We start from the raw sequence: 22,154 nt of genomic DNA, 5'->3' as shown, positions 1-22,154 counted from the left end.
AAAACAACAGAAAATAAGTATTGACAAGGATATGGAGAAACTGGAACCCTAGTACATTGCTGATGGCAATGTAAAATGGTGTAGCCGCTGTGGGGGAAGAAAAAGGAATGAAGTACTGATACGTGCTACAACATGAATTACTTTGAAGACACGTTAAGTGAAAGAAGGTAGTCACAAAAGCCCACATAATACATGGTTTCATTTATACAAAATGTCCAAAACCGCAAATCTATAAAGACAGAAAATAGATTAGTGGTTGTCTAGGATTGGGAGTTCGGGAGGATTGTAGACTGACTGTTTAAGGGATAGGGAGATATCTTTTTGAGGTTATGAAAATGTTCTAAAATTGTATACTTTAAATGGGTAGGTTCTATGATATGTGAATATATCTCAATAAAGCTGCTTTTTTCAAAAAAACATAGTAACAAAAAAACCCACATAAAACAAATGTTGGCGAGGATGTGCAGAAATCAAAACCTCCATATACTGCAGGTGAGAACATAAAATTCTGTAGCTGGTATGGAAGTTAGGCAATTCCTCCCAAAGTTAAATATAGGAGCCGGCCCCGTGGACGAGTGGTTAAGTTCGCGTGCTCTGCTCTGGCAGGCCAGGGTTTCAGTAGTTCGAATCCTGGGCGCAAACATGGCACCGCTCATTAAGCCACGCTGAGGCGGCGTCCCACATGCCACAACTAGAAGGACCCACAACTAAAAATACACAACTATGTACTAGAGGGCTTTGGGGGAAAACAGAAAAATAAAATCTTTAAAAAAAAAGTTAAACATATATCCAGCAATTCTACTCGCAGGTAAACACCCAAGAAAATTAAAAGTCTTCAAATGAAAACTTGTACTTGAATGCTCATGACAGCACTAATCACAACAGACAAAAAGGGGAAACAACACAAATGATGAATGGATACACAAAATGTGGTATATCCATACAACGGAATATTACTCCATCTTAAAAAGCAATGAAGTACTATTATATGCTATAACATGGATGAACTTTGAAAACACTATGTTAAGTGAAAGCAGCCAGACACAAAAGGCGACATATCGTATGATTCCATTTATAAATCCAGAATAAGCAAATCTAGAGAGACAGAAAACAGATTAAGACTGCTAAAGACTGGAAGAGAGGGAAATGTGGACTCCTTAATGGCTACAGGTTTCTTTTTAGGGTGAGAAAAATGTTCTGGAATTACAAAGTGGTGATATTGCACAGTATTTTGAATGTACTAAAAGCCACTAAATTATACACTCTAAAATGGTTAAAAGGTTGGATTTTATATGAATTTTACCTAAATTTAAAAAAAAAACTCCCCAGATGATTTTATTTTATAACCAGAGCAGAGACTCACTAATTTAAACACAGCAACCTTAACTGTGTTACAAACTTCTCAAATCCTTTAATCAGTCAATTACTCCTAAGGGAGTTGTTACATCTTATTATCAAGAGTCTGTACAATCCTAGCATTGAGGAAGGACAGTAACAAAGAATACACCCAAATGCTTCCGATCCAGAAATTCACAAAATCATTCTATATCATAAGAACAGAAGCATAATTCTTAATGCATATTTTTAAATTATTTAAGTCTTGAAGAAATAGAAATCATACAGAAAATAGCAAAAAATTAAACGACAAATTTTTAAATTCACTATTTAAAGTAACAGAAATATTTATAACATACATGAAAAAGGGTTAGCCATCTATTACATAAAGTACGTGCAAACTGATGAGAAAATATTAACATTTCATTAAATGACTAGACATGAACTGCCAATGTGCAAGAAAAAAATCACATTAAATACAAATATAAATGTATCTAATCTATCAAGTTATCATTAGACAAATAGGATGACATGTTTCCACTTCCTAAATTAAAACAAATTAATTTTAATGGTAAGTAGCAGTAGTAGGGTATTCTCTAACCATCAAACTATAACAGAAATGGAAAAAACATAACACAAAACTTTGTACAAATGGTGCCATATGCCTAATATAAATGATTAAAATGACCAAAGTCTTCAGTTTTAACCACTCACCTTACCCCATCCTTTTTAGATGCAGGTCTGCTACTGCCATAATGAAATTACCCAAAGAAAAAGAAAACAAATCTCTCTGGGGGCCAAGAGAGAAACCACAAAGACACCTGAGGGGAAAATACACAGACTGTGGCAAATTAAAGAGACAGACCTTAGATTAATAATACTTAAGAGAACTGCTGGCTAAGCGTTTTTAACCTGTCAATCCACAAGCCCTTAAAGGATCAATGGATTCACAATTTCCCAAAATTGTGTGCAAAACTGGTTTTGTTTTGTTTTGTTTTGTTTTGAGGAAGATTAGCCCCGAGCTAACATCCACCCCTAATCCTCCTCTTTTTGCTGAGGGAGAGTAGCCCTGAGCTAGTATCTGTGCCCATCTTCCTCTATTTTACATGTGGGACAGCCTGCCACAGCATGGCTTGATAAGTGGTGTGTAGGTGCACGCCCAGGATCTGAACCCATGAACCGCAGGCCACTGAAGCAGAGCACACAAACTTAACTGCTGTACTACCAGGCCAGCCCTGCAAAACTGTCTTGTTTCTCTATGTTCCTTGGGGAAATTTTTATAGCTTCTGATGAGGATTTTTAGGCTGCTTAATTTTAAAATGGCTTATAGGGGCTGGCCCCGCGGCCGAGTGGTTAAGTTCGTGCGCTCCGCTGCAGGCGGCCCAGTGTTTCGTTGGTTCGAATCCTGGGCGCGGACATGGCACTGCTCATCAGACCACGCTGAGGCAGCGTTCCACATGCCACAACTAGAAGGACCCACAACAAGGAATATACAAAAAACAACTATGTACGGGGGGCTTTGGGGAGAAAAAGGAAAAAATAAAAAATCTTTAAAAAAAAAAAAAAGGCTTATGATGAGGATTTTTAGGCTGGTTAGTTTTAAAACTACAGATGATATTCAGGCTCCAAGGAGTGGAATTTGCTTGCCCCCTTGTTGGGAAACATTTACATTTCTAAGGGAAACCTCTATCTGTGAAGATGCCTCCCTCTCTGTGCCAGGAAGAAGGGGGAATGGTCTTATCTCTAGAAGCTCTTAATAGGGAAGGCAAGAACTTAAGTTGGTTGCTGTCTGGCAATCTCATGTAACTGGTTTAGGGTGGTGGCGTCTAACCTTTCTAACCTTTACTTAATCCGATTGGATTCTTGTCTAAAAGTCATGGGATCACCCAATGACCAGACCCCACCTGCACTGATGCCATTTTAACTTCTTTTTCATGTTCTTTCCTTTGTCTTGTAAAGAGATGACTCACATACCTATGCCTTAAATTTAGTCCTAACCCTCAACTCGGGGCAGCAGCAGGAGCTCTGACTGCTTGTGGGTCCTGTCCCCACGCACCAGCTCTGCCTGCCCATGGGTCCTGTCCCCATGCTATTCTACTCTCTAAATAAAAGAGCACTACTGCCAGATCTTAAGAGTCTAAGAACTCTTTCTTTCGACTCCTCGGCTCACCGACCCCACATCAGCTTCCATCCAATTCTCAAAGGAGCTCAAGACCCAAAAGAGTTTAGAATTACCAACAATCTAGCTAAACCTCTTCACTTTCAGAAGCAACCAAGAGATTTAACTTGACATACCAGTTTTCAGTGTTTCTGTGTTTAATAAGCATGTTTACTTTGTATTACTCAAGTTCCTTGACTCATCTTTTTACATTTTGTGTGTATTACGCTATACACGTAAGTATATTAGTACACATATATAATTTACAAATAAATATACACATATTATTGATTGTGCTAAAAAAAGTTATCAGTAGGGATACAAGGTTTTTAAAAGGTAAGAAAATCTCTGTGACTTTGAGTAAGCAAAAATTTCTCAGGATACAGAAAGTACTGAAGGAGAGTAGAACATGCCATGTCAAAATATGCCACTTTGGCATATTGATTATTTTGAATCAAAGTTATTTAACAATCAGCAGGTACAAGGACAGTCCGACCCTCCTTTGTCCCCCTGAAAGCAGAAAATATATTTTCCTTGTGAAGGTATCCTCCCTGTACCAAGAAGACAAAAGGCATCCTTATCACCAGAGATAGAGAATTCAGGGACAAGAAGGCTGTATAAACAAACCTTGTTACTTCTTCACTAATAGCTATCCCAAGATCAAACCCCTTTGTTTTGTCAATTCTTCACAAATAGTTTCCTTGTCTAAAAGGTATAAAAGATACCTGCTTTCATCACTTCGGGGAGTCTCATAATTTTACAGGCTCCCATAAACATGAAATTAAATTTGTTTTTCTCCTGTTAATCTGTCTTATGTCAATTTAATTATTAAACCAGCCAAAGAACCTAGAAGAGAAGGAAAAAGTTTTCCTCCCCTATAGTACAAACCATGGCATTTTAAAAAATTGATAAATTGGACTTCATTGAAATTTAAAAATTCTGTTCTTCAAAAGACACCAGTAAGAAAACAAAAGCCACAGAATGGAAGAAAATATTTGCAATACAGATATCTAGTAAAAGACTTGTATTCATAATATTTAAAGAATTCCTATAACGCAATTAAAAAACCAATTTTTAAAATAAGCAAAAGATATGAACAGACTTCACAAAAGTAGATACACTAATGGCCAATAAGCAAAACAAAGAAAAAAAAGATGCTCAACATCATTAGTTATCAGAACAGAAATTAAATCCACAATGACATATCACTGCACATCCATTAGTACAGCTAAAATCAAAAATACTGACAACACAAATGTGGGCAGGGATGAGAAATACACAGACCTCTGACACACTGCTAATGGGAATGTAAAATGGCTATAAACACTTTGGAAAACCATTTGGCAGTTTCTTAGAAAAACAAATGTATACTACCATACAGGCCGGTTATCCTGCTAATATTATTTACCCAATAGAAATGAAAACATATCACCAAAGATTTGTATACAAATGCTCACAGCAGCTTTCTTCACAACGTCAAACACTGTAGATGACCCAAATGTCCATCAACAGATTAATAAACAAACTGTCGTTTATCCATACAGCAGACTACTACTCAGCCATAAAAAAGATACCAGCAAAACATGAGTGACATCTCAAAATCAGTATGCTGAATGAAAGAAGCCAGATGCAAAAAGCATAGATTGATTTATTCCATTCATTTTAAATGCAAACTAATCGATATTGACAAAAAAGCACATCAGTGGCTGCAGAGGGCCAGGAGTGCAGGAAAGGAGGGACTGAAAAGATGTATAAGGAATTTTGTGAGGATGATAGAAATGTACTATTGTCACGATTATGGTGGTCGTTTCATAAGTGTATACAACTGGAAAAACTCATCAAACTGTAGATTTCAAATAGATACAGTTTATTATACATAAATTATTTGGCAATAAAGTTGCTAAGGAAAAAACCACAATAAGATACCACTATACATCCACTAGCACAGTTAAAACTTAAAAGACTGAAAATACCAAGTGCTGACAAAGATATAAAGTAACTGGAACTCTGACACATTGCTGATATGAATATAAAGCAGTACAACCACTTTGGAAAGCAGTTTGGCAGTTTCTTAAAAAGTAAAACATGCATATGCTACTAAACCACCTAGCCATTCCACTTCAGGTATTTACCCAAGAGAAATAAAGACACGAATGTTTGTAGCAGCCCTATTCATAACACACAAAACTTAGACATAACCCAAATATCCATCAATAAGTGAATGGATAAGCAAATTGTGTTCTATCCATACAATAGAAAACTACTCAACAATAAAAAAGAACCTACATAAAACATTATGGTGAGAAGCAGCAGCAAGACACAAAGGAGTACACACTGTATGATTTCATTTATATGAAATTGTAGAAAAGACTAATGTAAGCAACAGTGAAAGGAAAACAGACTAGTAATTGCCTGGGGACAGAATGGGGAAGGGAGAGAAATGACAGGTAAAGGGCACAACGGTACCTTTTGAGATAACGTAAGTGTTTTGTACCTTGACTGTGGTGGTGGTTACACAGGTGTATACCTTGACTAAAATTCAACAAGGGACTTCTGATTACTGTCATGACAAAGAAAGGAGGTTAATAAATCTGTTCTCAAAAATAAACTATAAAGCTGACTGAAACAGTCAAAAACAACCATTTCAGCTTGGAAATTGACCAAAAGCATACAACAAAATGAAAAATGTTCATTCAGGAAAACTGCTGAACTTTGAGTAAGAATACCATGAGTCTGCAATTCACACCCAGAGCTACTTCCATATACCCTCCTCCCCCAGAATTATCAGTCCCATAGTTCAACCAAGACAAGAATATCAACAGCTTCAGAGTCATAGCTGGAGGGGACTCACTAGGTTGGAACATTTTCAGTCTACCTTAGTAACCAGTAGCCTGTGATGGGTCCTATCTGAGGCAAGCAACAAACCAGAGGATGAGTCAGAGATTTATCAGGGAGTTCCAGGAACTGAGACAGCCATAGGAGGATTCATAAACTCTCCAAATATCCCAGATTGATGGGAGGCTGTGTACATGCACAGCAGAGACCAGAGCAGGCCCAAGCCTCCTACAGAACCCTGGCAGCAGGGTTGCGTGCACTCAGAGAAGAAATCTGAGAGCCACAGAGGAAAGTAAAAGCTGAGGCAGACTTGAAAGCTAGTATCCACCTTCTGCCGGGAGCCGTGGCTACATCATTTGATCAGCTGTTTGACAGGGTCCAGCCGATTAACGCCTAGGGGTGCAGGGTCGCCCCTTGGTGAAGAATAACCGGCCAGCCCCTCACATAGTTCTGAAACCTGTGCTGCTTCTAATTGCCCTTCATTCCTTTTCCTTTCTTAACCTCCAGTTTTCACTCCTTTGGGTGCCTGCTTGGGAGGCACTACCTCCCAGGAAAATTAGATATAGTAAGAGAATGTGACCACCTGCAGGTAACTTTCAAGATATTTTTCAGTTAATTAATGGAGGAGCACACAGTCCCATTTGAGACAATCAGAAAGGAATCCTGCCCAGATAAGATGTCGAATTAGGTTTATGGCCTCCATCTGGTTAATGTTTCCTTCTCCCTCCAGTTCTTTGTCTAAATATACATATGCATCGTCCTTCTAAGTTTGCTGGTTAATTGGATGATCAAGATACATGTATATATTATTCTTGACCTTCTGCTTTCTGTTAAAATGTTATAGAGGTTTTCTCCTAAAAGCAATAAATAATAAACAATTGATGAGTAGAAGGGCCGAGGGGTGCAGGGATGCCCCTCGGTGAAGAATGGCCGGCCGACACCCCTGATATTTTATGAATTATATGCATGCTTTCTAGCAAGGTTATGTCTATACTTATTTCTGTTTTTTATTCTTGAAGATACATAGTTTAGCTTAGCTTTTCAGCCCTTTACTTTACTAACAAAATGATACTTTCTCCGGCAGTGTGCTTAAGGGACTTAGCTCCACAATCTAAAAGACAAAGGAATGCTTTCACCTGCTAAAGGGCGCGAAAATGTAAAGATGTTTAACTGCCCGCTGAGAATGCAGATAGCCCTGGGGATAAGACACCCTGGAGTCACCTTTTGTTTGCATTAACCATCTACACTAATGGCGTAAATGATTGAGGGAGGCAGGGATGGCTCCATCAGGTTGTAACCAGACGCACTGCTGTCCTGTCCGGAGGTCTGGACCTTCTCTCTTTGATTTAACTTTACCATGAATTACAACAGATGCCTAGGTACCTATCTCCTTTAGCTTAGAGACAACAAACACTAGTTAATTGCAGAGAAGACCACCATTAACCTTATGCTCTATAGAATAGAATGCTAATAAATATTCTTGTGCTCGTTTTTTACTTCCTTATCTCTCTGAGAATATCTGTAGAACTATTTCTGTACTAATCCTGAAAAATATATAAACGACACTTGTGCACAGTAAAGTTGGACTTGCTAACACCAACCCAAGTCTCACGTCCCCTTTATTTCCCCCTCATTGCGCCGACGCCGTCCATCCCTCAGGAACCTGGACTCAGCCAGGGCAGGACTCCGGCAACCTTCCATCCCGCATAAAACGAAGACATCATCTTTGACTCCGTTTCTCTCATTTTCATATCCAATTCATCCTCATGTCCTATTGATTTCACCTTCTATATTCTCTTTAACCTGTCCATTTCTGTCCATTTTGACCACTACCCTAGTCCAAGCTACCAACAACTCTCACGTGGACAACTGTAACAGCCTCTTAATTAGGTTCCTTACTTTTATTCTTGTTCCCCTCCAATCTGCTCTACTTATCTTTTCAAACTGAAAAATTAGTCCACTATTTAAATAAAAACTTCAGTAACTTCTCACTGGTTTCACAGTTAAGACATTTTTGCCCTTAAGGTGGTCTACAACGCATGTCCTGTGTTATCTAACCTCCTGCCAGGCTCCTCTTGCTCTAAGCTCTCCCTTAGTTCCTAAGCCACAGTGATACTCCTTTATTGTCACAGGGTCTTTGCACATGCTCCTGCATAGAAGACTCCCCCAACACTCCCCTTCACATAGTTTATTCCTTCCCATCCTTGAGATCTCAGCTCAATTATGACCTTCTTAGAGTCTTCATTGACTCCCCAAATTGATTAAATATCTGTTACATATTTTCAATGCACCATGAACATCTTCTTCAAAATAACTTACCACAGTTGTATAATTATATGTTCATTTGTGTGACTTATTAAGAAATATCTATCTTTCTTAATAGGCTGTGTGCTCCAGAAAGGCAAGAATAATACAGCCCCAGCATCTAGCACACTCTCTGAAAAATAACAGGTGATCAATAAATACTTATTAAATAAATTAATTATACAAAATTTAGAAAAATTAAGCTAAAGTGGTGAAATTGTTTTTTTGTTATTCAAATTTCTAAAATCTGTGCTAGCTTTATAATTTAATATTTTAAAAAATCTTGCTGTATTTTGTAGTTTTCAGCATACAAGTCCTGTACTTGTTTTGTTAGATTTACACCTATGTACTTCTCTTTTGAGTAATTAAAGAAAGAAATCAAAGATTTAAATAAGTGGAGACACACCACGCTCATGGATTGGAAGATACAACATACTAAAGTTGTCAATTCTCTCCAAATTCATCTTAAATTTAATGCAATCCCTATAAAAACCCCAGCAAGATTTTTTGTAGACTTAGACAAGCTTATTCTAAAATTTATATAGAAAGGCACAAGCCCTAGACAATCTTAAACAATCATTACAAAGAAGACTAAAGTTTGACACCAAAAGCAAAAATAAACAAGTGGAACTACACATCAAACTAAAAAGCTTCTCACAGCAAAGGAGATCATCAACAAAATGAAAAGACAGTCTACCAAATGGGAGAAAATACTTGCAAACCACATTAATATCCAAAAAATAAAGAATTCATACAACTCAACAGCAAAGAATCTAATTTAAAAATGAGAAGAGGATCTGAACATTTTTCCAAAGAAGACATATAGATGGCCAACAGGTACATGAAACAGTGCTCAACATCAGTAATCATCACAGAAATTAAAAATCAAAACCACAATGGTATATCACCTAACACCTATTAGAATGGCTACGATCAAAGTCAAGAAGTAACAAATGTTGGCAAGGATATGGAGAAAAGAGAATCCCTGTGCACTGTTGGTAGGAATGTAAACTGGTACAAATACTATGGAAAACAATACAGAGGTTCCTCAAAAAATTGAAAATACAACTACTATATCATCCAGCAATTCCACTTCTAGGTATTTATCTGAAGAAAATGAAAACACTAACGCATAAAGATATATGCACCACAATGTTCACTGGAGCATTATCTACAATAGCCAAGACACAGAAACAACCTAAGTGTCCATCAATGGATAAATGGATAAAGAAAATGTGGTATACATATACCAGGGAATACTGTTCAGTCATAAAAAAGAAAGAAATCTTGTCATTTGTGAGAACACAGATGGATCTCGAGGTCATTATACTAAATGAAATGGGAAAAAATAAAAAATATTTGCAAAACATTTATCTAATAAGTGGTTAATACATAAAGAATATATAAAGAACTCCTACAACTCAACAAGAACAAAAATCAATTAAAAAATGGACAAAGGATTTAAAAGACATTTCTCCAAAGAAGATAAAGAAACAGTCAATAAGCACATGAAAAGATGTTTGACATCACTAATCATTAGGTAAATGCAAACCAAAACCAGGAGATACCACCCCACACTCATTAGGATAGCTACTATCCCCCAAAGAGAAAATAGCAAGTGCTAGAGAAGATGTGAAGAAACTATAACCCTTGTAACCTGCTGGTGGGAATGTAAAATGGTGGAGCTGCTATGAAAAACGCTATCGCAGTTCCTCAAAATATTAAAAATAGAAATATCAGGGCCGGCCATGTGGTCAAGTGGTGAAGTTCGTGAGCTCCACTTCGGCGGCCCAGTGTTTCACCGGTTCAGATCCTGGGCCCAGACAAGAGACTGCTCAACAAGCCATGCTGAGGCGGCATCCCATATAGGACAACCAGAAGGACCTGCAGTTGAATATACAACTATGTACTGGGGGGACTTTCAGGAAAAGAAGGAAAAAAAAAAATCTAATATATACACACAATGGAATATTATTCAGTATTAAAAAGGAAGGAAATTCTGACACATGCTACAACATAGATGAACCTTGAAGACATTATGCTAAGTGAAGTAAGATACAAAAGAACAAATACTGTATGATTCCACTTATATGAGGTACCAAGAGTAGTCACATTCACAGAGACACAAAGTAGAATGGTGGTTGCCAAGGGGTCAGGGAAGGGAGGAATGGGGAGTTATTGTTTAATGGTTGCAGAGTTTAAGTTTAGGAAGATGAAAAAGTTCTGGAAATGGAAAGAGGTGATGTTTGCACCAACAACGTAGATGTACTTAAAGCCAATGAACTCTACACTTAAAATGGTGAATTTTGTACTATGTATATTTCATAACAATTTTAAAAATAAAAAAAGCAGGGGCCAGGCCAGTGGTGCAGCGGTTAAGTGTGCACGTTCCGCTTTGGCGGCCCGGGGTTCATCGGTTCAGATCCCAGGTACGGACATGGCACTACTTGGCACGCCATGCTATGGTAGGCGTCCCACATGTGAAGTGGAAGAAGATGGGCACAGATGTTACCTCAGGGCCAGTCTTCCTTGATGAAAAGAGGAGGACTGGCAGAAGTTAGCTCAGGGCTAATCTTCCTCAAAAAAATTAAAAAATTAAAAATTAAAAATTAAAAAAGCAAAAGCTTATACATACCCTCATGGAAAATCTCCAAGACATATGTCATTAAGGATAAAAAAGAAAGAAGCAGAACAGTAAATAAAACATGATACATTTTGTGCAGAAGGAAAAAAAAGAATCGGCATTGATAAATTTTTCTCAGGTCATCAAAACCAGAAATTAATCCATTTACAACCTTCAACTATGATGTCTAGTCCAAAAATAATTTTTAGGAAAAATTTTCTGTTAACTGAAAAAGAGCGTGAAAGCCTTTGGCAAGTAGTTCGTTCAAGTAACAAGAAGGTTAAATTTTTCTAAGTATTTTCCACTTTAAGGTGAGAAAAAGAAGTGAGGTTTAAATTAAGGAAACCAATTCTCACTCAGCACTGTACTCAACACTAGAAAAAGAAATAATTTTGCCTCTAACTTCCTACCTACACTGGGTCCCATAGTTAGCCACTTCAAAAGAGAACCCCTAACCCTGGAAAAATACCACTTGCTGTGTACTTCTTACTCAAAGCTACCAAGATAAGATTCCTGGAGAAACTCACAAAACCAAGACAACTAAGTTTTCACTGAGCCTTTCTAAGGCACTTCTGCCTTCAACTCTTTCCCAATAAGCTCCTCCCAACCCTTCTTATATTTAGTTCTTTCTAGAGCCACTCTATTCCCTTGCTACAAGCATTATCAAGACTTTCTGAGCCTAAAAATAACTTCCATCGACCCTATCACCAATAAAACCCTCTCCTTTGCTTTACCACCAAGTTTTTTACTCAGATCTCTATACACTGACACAGAAAATAATCATTAATTAGAAAAACAGGGGCCAACCTGGTGGCACAGCAGTGAAGTGCGCACATTCTGCTTCGGCAGCCCGGGGTTCGCCAGTGTGGACATGGTACTGCTTGACAAGCCATGCTGTGGTAGGCGTCCCACATATAAAGTAGAGGAAGATGGACACGGATGTTAGCTCAGGGCCAGTCTTCCTCAGCGGAAAAAAAAAAAAAAAAAAAGAGGAGGATTGGCAGCAGATATTACCTCAGGGCTAATCCTCCTCAAAAAATAACAAACATGGGGCCAGCCCCGTGGCCGAATGGTTAAGTTTGTACGCTCTGCTTCTTTGGCCTGAGGTTTCACCAGTTCAGGTCCTGGGTGCCGACATGGCACTGCTCATCAGGCCATGCTGGGGCAGCATCCCACATGCCATAACTAGAAGGACCCACAACTAAAAATACACAACTATGTGCCGGGGGATTTTCAGAGAAAAAAAGGAAAAATAAAAATCTTTAAAAAAAAAAAAACCACAACAAATAAAATTCACCTGGAAGCATACACAAGAAACTGCCAAAAGTGTGAGAGGGAATTTGAGGGATTGAGAGGGGAAAGAGATCTTTCCTACTGTTTGAATCTTGAACTATGTGCAAATATTACTTTTATTTATTCATTTTGGTGAGAAAGATTCACTCTGAGCTAACATCTGTTGCCCATCTTCCTTTTCTTTGCTTAAAGAAGATTAGCCCTGAGCTAATGTCTGTGCCAGTCTTCCTCTATTTTCTATGTCGGTCGCTGCCACAGCATGGCTTGATGAGTGGCACAGGTCCACACACAAGAGCTGAACACGCTAACCTGGGCCACGGAAGCAGGGCACGCCGGACTTAACCACTATGCCACGGGTCTGGCCCCCTACTTCTATTTTTCTTTAAAGTAAGCGTTTAAACTCTGGAGATGACTTCAAGTTTTGACATTAATTTTAAAGGGCATGTTCCATATCCACTGTCTGCAGTTATCACTCTCTTCTGTCCTTAATACATAATATAATCTCAATCTGCCCTCCTTTAGGATCATCAAAGATCTCCTTGCTACCAACCCATGTCTATTCTCAGCTTTCATTCCACTAGCCTTCTTAGCAAATCCCTTCTTTATAATATTATGTCTAACTTAGTGTCTGTGACACTGCTCAACTGAGTTTCCTCCTAGTTCTCACCTCTCCTTTTTCCGCCTCTTCCTTCTCTTCCTCTCATCTAAATAAAAGTATTTACCACACAGTCATGTGTCACTTAACTACAGGGATACGTCCTGAGAAATGTGTTGTTAGCTGATTTTGTCGTGCAAACATCACAGAGTGTACTTACACATACCTAGTATGATATAGCCTACTACACACCTACACTATATGGTACTAATCTTACAGGACCACCATCATATATGTGGTCCGTCGTTGACTGAAACATCATTACGTGGCTCTGACTATATTCTATATTTGTCTCTCTCTCTCTACTCTTTCACTTGGAAGTGGTATTCACTCTTGGGCTTTCAATTACGAACTCAATTCAGATGACTACAAAATGTACAACTGCATTTAGACCTTTCAGCTCAACTCCACTCCTACCATTTCTAACTCGCTGTGAAATTCTACCAAACATTTAAAGAAGAATTAACATCAATCCTTCACAAACTCTTCCAAAAAACAGAAGTGGGGGAACACTTCCCAACTCATTCTATGTGACCTGTACTACCCTGATAACAAAATCAGACAAGGACAACAAAAGCAAAAAAGAAACCACTATCTCTTATGAATACAGATGCAAAAATCCTCAACAAAATACTAGTAAACCAAATCCAGTATCATAAAAATGATTACACACCATGACCAAGTAAGATGAATCAAAAAAATGTAAGCTCGGTTTAATATCTGAAAATCAATTACTGTATTATACCATATCAATAGAATAAACGACAAACACCACATGATTATCTTAATATACACAGAAAGAGCATTAGATAAAATTCAATATCCTTTCATGATAAAAATGCTAAAAAAACTAGGAATAGGAGGGAACTTCCTCGACCTAATAAAAGGTATCTATGAAAAACCCAAAGTTAACATCATAATTAATGTTGAAAGACTTAAAAGCTTTCCCCTTAGATCAGGTACAAGGCAAGGATGTCCATTCTCACCACTTCTATTCAACCTTGTCCTGGAGATTCTAGCCAGGGCAACTAGGCAAGAAAAAGAAATAAAAGGAATCCAGATTACAAAGGAAGATGGCAAACCATGTCTATTTTCAAATGCAATGATCTTGTATATTCTAAAGAATCCACGAAAAAACTATTAGAGCTAATAAACGAGTTCAGCAAGGTTGCAGGATACAAAATCAATATAAAAAATAAACTGTACTCTATACACTTGTAATGAAATTAAGAAAATAATTCCATTTACAATAACATCATAAGGAATAAAATACTTAGGCAGCATTTTAACAAAAGACACCCAAAACCTATACTCTGAAAACTAGAAAACTGTTGAAAGAAACTAAGGAAGATACAAATAAAATAGAAAGACATTGCACGCTCAAGGATCAGAAGACTTAATATTAAGATGGCAATACTCTCCAAATTGACATACAGATTCAACACAATCCCTAAAAAATTCTAAGCAGGTTTTCGTGGAAATTAACAAGCTCATCCTAAAATTCACATGGAAATTCAAGGGCCCCAGAATAACCAAAACAATCTTGAAAAAGATGAAAGAAGTTGGAGAACTCACATTACTGATCAGAAAACCTAGTACAAAGCTACAGTAATCAAGATAGTGTGGCACTGGCATAAACAGACATATAGATCAAGAGAATAGAATTGAGACCCCAGAAAATATCCTCATTTTTATCCTCATTTTTATAGTCAACTGATTTTCAACAAGGGTGCCAAGACCATTCAGTGGGGAAAGAACAGTCTTATCAATATATGGTTCTGGGAAAACTGTACAGCCACATGCAAAAAGAATGAAACTGGACCCTACCTCACAGCATACAAAAACTCAAATTGGATCAAAGACTTAATTAAATGTAAGACCTAGAATTATAAAACTCTTAAAAGAAGACATAGCCATAAATCTTCATGAGCTTGAAATAGGTGATGGCTTCTTAATTATGACATCGAAACCATAAGCAACAAAAGAAAAAGTAGATAAACTGAACATCATCAAAAATTAAGAAATTTTGTGCTTCAAATGAAACTATCAAGAAAGTGAGGGGCTAGCCCAGTGGGGCAGCGATTAAGTGTGCACGTTCCGCTTCGGCAGCCCGGGGTTCACCAGTTTGGATCCCAGGTGTGGACATGGCACTGCGTGGCAAGCCATGCTGTGGCAGGCATCCCACATATAAAGTGGAGGAAGATGGGCATGGATGTTAGGTCAGGGCTAGTCTTCCTCAGAAAAAAGAAGAGAATTGGCAGATGTTAGCTCAGCGCCAATCTTCCTCAAAAAAAAAAAAAAACACGGGCTGGCCCTGTGGCTGAGTGGTTAAGTTCATGCGCTCCGCTATGGCAGCCCAGGGTTTCTCTGGTTCAGATCCTGGGCGTGGACATGGCACGTGGCGGCGTCCCACGTACTACAACTAGAAGGACACACAACTAAAATACACAACTATATACTGGGGGTATTGGGGAGAAAAAGCAGAAAGGAAAAAAAAAAAGGAAGAAGACTGGCAACAGTTGTTAGCTCAGCTGCCAATCTTTAAAGAAAGTGAAAGGGGGGCCAGCCCGGTGGCGCAGCAGCTAAGCTCTCACATTCCAATTTGGCAGCCCAGGGTTTGCTGGTTCAGATCCTGGGTGCAGACCTACGCAGTGTTTGTCAAGCCATGCTGCGACAGGCATTCCACAGATAAAGTAGAGGAAGATGGGCACGGATGTTAGCTCAGGGCCAGTCTTCCTCAGCAAAAAGAGGAGGATTGGTGGTAGACGTTAGCTCAGGGCTAATCTTCCTCAAAAAAAAATAATAATAAAATAAAAATAAAATTTCTATTAAAAAAGAAAGTAAAAGACAGCCCACAGAACTGGAGAAAATTTTGGCAAATTACATATCTCATAAGGGACTTATACTTACAATGTATTTTAAAAAAAGCCCTCTTACAACTCAACAAAAAGACAACTGAATAAAAATTAGCCAAAGAATCTAAGTACACACTTCTCCAAAAATTATTTACAAATGACATATAAGCCTGTGAAAAGATGCTCAATATCACTAGCCATAAGAGAAATGCAAAATCAAAATCAGGAGATATCATTTTATATCCAAGAACAGCTATAATCAAAAAGATAAGCATAGGCAAGAATGTGGAGAAACTGAACCTTTATACACTGCTGGTGGGTATATAAAATAGTGAAGCCACCTTGGAAAACAGTCTAGCAGTTGCCCAAAAAGTAAAATTAGGGGCCAGCCCGGTGGCGCAGCAGTTAAGTGCACACGTTCCACTTAGGCAGCCCAGGGTTCGTTGGTTCAGATCCCGGATGCAGACATGGCACTGCTTGGCAAGCCATGCTGTGGTAGGCGTCCCACATATAAAGTAGAGGAACACGGGCATGGATGTTAGCTCAGGGCCGGTCTCCCTCAGCAAAAAGAGGAGGACTGGCAGCAGTTAGCTCAGGGCTAATCTTCCTCACAAAAAAAAAAAAAGTAAAATTAGTGTTACCATACGATTCAGCAATTTCACTCCTAGGTAAATAATCATGAGAAATTAAATTTATGGCCACACAAAAACTTGTACACAGATGTTCATAACAGCATTACTCACAAGAGTCCCAAAATGGAAAGAACCCAAATGTCCAACAACTGATGCAGAAATAAACAAAACGTGGTATATCCATAACACGGAGTATTATCCAGCAATAAAAAGGAATGAAGTACTGATAGCTGCAACAACATGGATGAAGCCTGAAAACACCATCCTAAGTGAAAGAAGTCAGTCCCTAAGGACCACATATTGTATGACTCCATTTATATGAAATAACCAGTTTAGTAAATCTATAGAGAAAGAAAGTAGATTAGTGACTCCTTACGGCTGAGGGGGATTGGGTACTGATGGCTAAGAGGTATGGAGTTTCTCTTTGGGGTGATGAAAATGTTCTAAAATTCACTGTTATGATGGTTACACAACTAAGTGAAAATACTAAAAGCCACTGAATTGTACACTTTAAGTGGGTGAATCATATGGTATATGAATTCTATCTCAATAAAGCTGTTAATCCATGGTGATCCAACTCAGAACATTGGTTACTTTTGGAGAGTAATGACTGGATTGCTGGAAATGTTCTCCATCTTGATTTGGGCGGTAGTTACACAGATGTACACACTGAGCTACACAATTAAGATTTATTCACTTTACTGTATGTAAATGAAAGCTTCATAAAAAAGCTTAATTAATAAATTTTAGTGAGTGAATATTTTAAATAATCCTCATAAAAACGGGAGAACTATCGGGCTGGCCCCGTGGCCGAGTGGTTAAGTTCGCGCGCTCCGCTGCAGGCGGCCCAGTGTTTCGTTAGTTCGAATCCTGGGGGCGGACATGGCACTGCTCATCAGACCACGCTGAGGCAGCGTCCCACATGCCACAACTAGAAGGACCCACAACGAAGAATGCACAACTATGTACCGGGGGGCTTTGGGGAGAAAAAGGAAAAAATAAAATCTTTAAAAAAAAAAAAAAACGGGAGAACTATCTACAATCATTATGAGGAAACAGGTTCAGAAAAGTAACTTGCCCAAAGTTACAAAGCAGGAACCTGAATTTCCATCTCTTGACTCCAAAACCTGACTCCTATACAGATCTTTCTCACTTTACATTCCAATAAATCATATCGCATATCGTTAGCCCAGAAAAAGATGAAAATTCAAAATTTGAAATATGATTTCTACTGAATTTGTATTGCTTTCACATGATCATAAAGTCAAAAAATCATAAGACGAGTGATCCTAAGTCAGGACTCTATGTACTCCATAACTTAATCTTTATACCTCTTCTTTTTTTTCTTTCTTTTATCTTTTCTTTTTTTTTGTTTGGTGAGGAAGATTGGCCCTGAGCTAACATCTGTTGCCAATATTCTTCTTTTTTTTTTTTTTCTCCCCAAAGCCCCAGTACATAGTTGTACGACGTAGCTGTTAAGTCCTTCTAGTTCCTCTATTTAGGATACTGCCACAGCCTGGCTCGATGAGCAGTGTGTAGGTCCCCGCCCAGGATCCAAACCAGCGAACCCCAGGTTGTGGAAGTAGAGGGTGCAAACTTAACCACTATGCCACCTGGCCGGCCCCTATACCTCTTCTAAGTAGAACTACTGCCTGATACATAGTACACACACATAAATATACGCTGAAAGAATACCATAAGTTACATATCTAAATTATTAAACTCTATATAAAGGCACAGAAGGATAAAATTATTAGAGACTGAAGAATGCTATAGGGAGGATAATAAGACTAAGTGATCCTTGAAACTAAGAGAATAGCATGAGTAGGACTTGGAAGTGAAGAGTTATGGGGAAGAGTGCAAGAATAAAAGTGCCCTGGGAAAACACGTTGTATGGAATAGTTTCCATCTCATTACACGTTTTCTGTACCCTAGAGTTATTTCAACCAATCTGCTCAAATCCAATAACAAGGGTAGCTATACCATCAAATAGATGTAATTTCTTAAAGATACATAAATAAATAAAACCCCTTCTCCCTAGCAGAGAACCACCTGCAGGCTCAAAGTGGGTTTTCAAAAAATGACAGCAGATAAGGGACCAATAAGAAGCATTAAGGAGACGCACCCCCATCTGAATCTGAAATACTGATTCCAAAATTCTAGTGCTTCATGAGATTTAGCCAAACTGCTTCCACAGTAATTCTAAGAATAAAAAAGGTCACTGCTCACCCAGTTTAAGCAAGCAACATATGGTTCAACTACTATTTAAGTTGTTACCCTTCAAAATGAGGAACTGATTAAAATAATGGCTTATCTTCAATTACTTGAACTGAGGCTATGGAATTTATTACCACTAACTGCGAAGGAAGGATACAGTCTGGAAGCCAACAGCCACTTCTTAATCAAGACAGTTAGGAACAAAATGTCCCTAAAAGAATGCACAAGCAGGAAAGGTGACCCAATAACGAGATGTTATTTATTCCACAGGTAGCATTTTTGGTAGCATCCTTGAAAATCTCCAATTTGAGATATTATTTGTCATTTTCTTTCAGCATATCCATCATCCTGATCTATCTGAAGAACAATCACTGACGTGGTAATTTATAATCTTGACATTCTACCTACCAAACCTGTCAAAACTGCTTTGAAAGCTTGGGGGCATAGAGACCTTAATAATCCCTTATGAATGATCGATTCTTACCCCTAAACGAGTCAGTATTCAACAAATTTGGTACCAAGGTCTTTATCGCCCGATTACATGAGCTTCCTTGTTTCTCCATCTTAAAAAACGGTAAACGCACACCTACACACACACCCCCATGATGCTTTATTTCCCAGCCTCATTTAGGACAACTGTGTAACAGAATCCAAAGACACCCTTAGTAATTAAATTACAGTTGTATTGAGTCCTTGGACACTATTTCAGGCACCTCACACGCATTACAGAGGTCATTCCTCCCAATAACACTATGTGGTAGGTATCACTATTTTACAGTGTTTTTCACTATTTTTCTCACTATCCTGTGGTATGCACTGTTTTATCACTATTTTACATCTCAGAAAATGTATTCAAGTTTCCTGTTGGTAACTGGCTATGTTGGGAACCGAAGCTCCACATGTTCCAAAAAGACACGTCCTTCCACCCAATTCCAAGGCAGCGCCCCCCGACAGGAGCAGACCCAGCGCGGAGAGCTCTCCGCTCCGGGCGTCACTCACGTGCGAGCGCGCTCCGCGGGCTGAGTCGGGCGCTCCGGCGCCGCTACCGCACCTGGGGACCGAGGCGACAAAGGACCGGCTCAGAAGGTTGCCGTGACCGCCGAGTGTGTGTGCAACGTCCGCCATCCGCTCCCCGCACGGCGGGGAGACACACCAGCTCTGTCGGAGGGGAAGTGAGGGATGGTGACAAGGGTTCTAAGGCAAACATCTGTTTCTGGGCAAATAACTAGAACGACCACTCCCCAACAAAACGGCGGCTGGCGGACGGACGGGGCGTGAGGGGCGGCGGGGCCCACGGCCTCCCTCCGACACAGGGCCCGGCCGTAGGCGCCGCGGGACGAGGCGCGGGGCCGGGGCGGCCTCCCAAGGCGTCCAGAAGGAGGAGGGCGCCCTCGAGGGGCGGGCGGGGCCCGGAGCCCTTCCGCGGGGAGCGAGAAGCACCAAGGGGACGCCCGGAGGATGCAGGCCGCACCCCGGGGGGAGGGGGCGGTCCCGGGCTCCGAGGGGCTGGCCCCGCGTCGGGAGAGGCCCGCCTCAGCGTCGAGAGGGCCTCGTTCCGGCGGCAGAGGCGCCCCTCCGCACGAGGAGTGGGTCGCGGCCCCCGCAAGGAAGAGAAGGAGGCGGAAAGAGGAGGTGCGCGGAGGCGGCAGGTACTCACCGGCTGGCCCCCGCCGCTGCGCCGAGCCCCGCTTCGGGGCGTTGGGGCCGCGCGCGGCCGCAGTACGTCAGGAGCGGGGGCGGAAGGAGCCGCGCGAACCTAGGGCACCGCGAGGAGGGGCCGCGCTCTCGGGCGGGCGCAGGCGCGACCGTCCGGGGACGGAACCAACCCGCACGGCGGGGGGAGCCCCGCCGGGACGTACCAACGGCACGAGGTGGGGGCGCGCCACCACCCGGGGCGGATCCGACCTCTGAGAGTGGTCTGGGCCCCTCCCGGGGCTCTCGCAATTATCACTTTGCTAGCCCTTGGAGGGAAACCAAGGAGTAGCAACAGGGCCCCCAAAACACTACAGTAAACACTTCAAAGTCGTCTCTGCGACATCAAGCCTCCTCTGGCCCTTTCTTTGCAGGTATCTACTTATAATGAAATTATCTGTTCATACGACCACTTGAAAACTATCTCCGGATGGTAAATGTTAAAGTCTGATCATTTCGGGGAAGGGAGGGAATCTGAGAAATGGAAACTCTTAGAGCTAACAGGTGGAAGTGTAAAATTAGAACATCCACTTTTGGTGAGATTTTAAATGCATTTTATGACCCAGCAATTTCATGTCAAGAAAAATACTGAAGGAAACTCTTACAGGAGTGCACAAGAAGACATGTACATGTCCAAGCCTGCTTCCTTGCAAAAAATGTAAAGAATGCCTGAATAGACCAATCACAAGTAAAGACATTGAAACAGTAATCAAAAACCTCCCAAAAAATAAAAGTCCAGGACCAGACAGCTTCCCTAGAGAATTCTACCAACATTCAAAGAAGATTTATTACCTATCCTTTTCAGTTTGAGAAGGATATTCCAAAAAATTGAGGAAGATGGAAAAATTCCTGAGACATTCTACAAGGCCAGCATCATCCTGATACCAAAGCCAGACAAGGACAACACGAGGGAAAATTACATGCCAATATCGCTGAAGAACATAGATGCAAAAATCCTCAACAAAATACTGGCAAATCAAATACAGCAATATACTAAAAGGATCGGGGGCTGGCTTCGTGGCCGAATGGTTAAGTTCGCACACTCCACTTCAGTGGCCCAGGCTTTCACTGGTTCAGATCCTGGGCACGGACATGTTACTGTTCATCAAGCCATGCTGAGGCAGCATCCCACATAGCACAATCAGAAGGACCTACAACTAGAATATACAACTATGTACTGGGGGACTTTGGGGAGAAGAAGAAGAAGAAGAGGAAGAGGAAGAAGAAGAAAGAAGATTGGCAACAGATGTTAGCTCAGGTGCCAATCTTAAATAAATAAATAAAAAGGATCATACACCATGATCAAGTGGGATTGATACCAGGGACATAGGGATTGTTCAACATCTGCAAATCAACTAATGCGATATACTACATTAACAAAATGAGGGGAAAAAACAACATGATAATCTCAATAGATGCAGAGAAAATATTTGATAAGATCCAACATCCATTCATGATAAAAACTCTCAGTAAAATGGGTATAGAAGGAAAGTACTTCAACATAATAAAGGCCATATATGACAAACCCACAGCCAACATCATACTCAATGAGGAA

General features: G+C 40.0%; 1 protein-coding gene across 4 annotated transcripts in view; it reads right to left on the bottom strand.

The window, feature by feature from the left end:
* The window catches only part of UIMC1 (ubiquitin interaction motif containing 1), a 111,243-nt gene extending 90,554 nt beyond the window's left edge, over nucleotides 1-20,689 (bottom strand). For 2 of the 4 annotated variants that reach the window (XM_046667490.1, XM_046667493.1), the window contains exons 1-2: nucleotides 20,565-20,689; nucleotides 19,907-20,065 (exon numbers count right to left, since the gene is read on the bottom strand). The gene's annotated coding sequence lies outside the window, so the exon portion shown is untranslated. The remainder of the gene's footprint in view (nucleotides 1-19,906; nucleotides 20,066-20,564) is intronic. The other 2 variants (XM_046667491.1, XM_046667492.1) reach the window with 2 other exon arrangements.
* Nucleotides 20,690-22,154: the final 1,465 nt, after the last annotated feature.

This window comes from Equus quagga, chromosome 7 (assembly GCF_021613505.1).
Source record: "Equus quagga isolate Etosha38 chromosome 7, UCLA_HA_Equagga_1.0, whole genome shotgun sequence".
In the NCBI taxonomy this organism is placed as follows: Eukaryota; Metazoa; Chordata; class Mammalia; order Perissodactyla; family Equidae; genus Equus; species Equus quagga.
The sequence above is the reverse complement of the archived record's forward strand: the minus strand, read 5'-3'. Positions and strand labels throughout refer to the sequence as shown.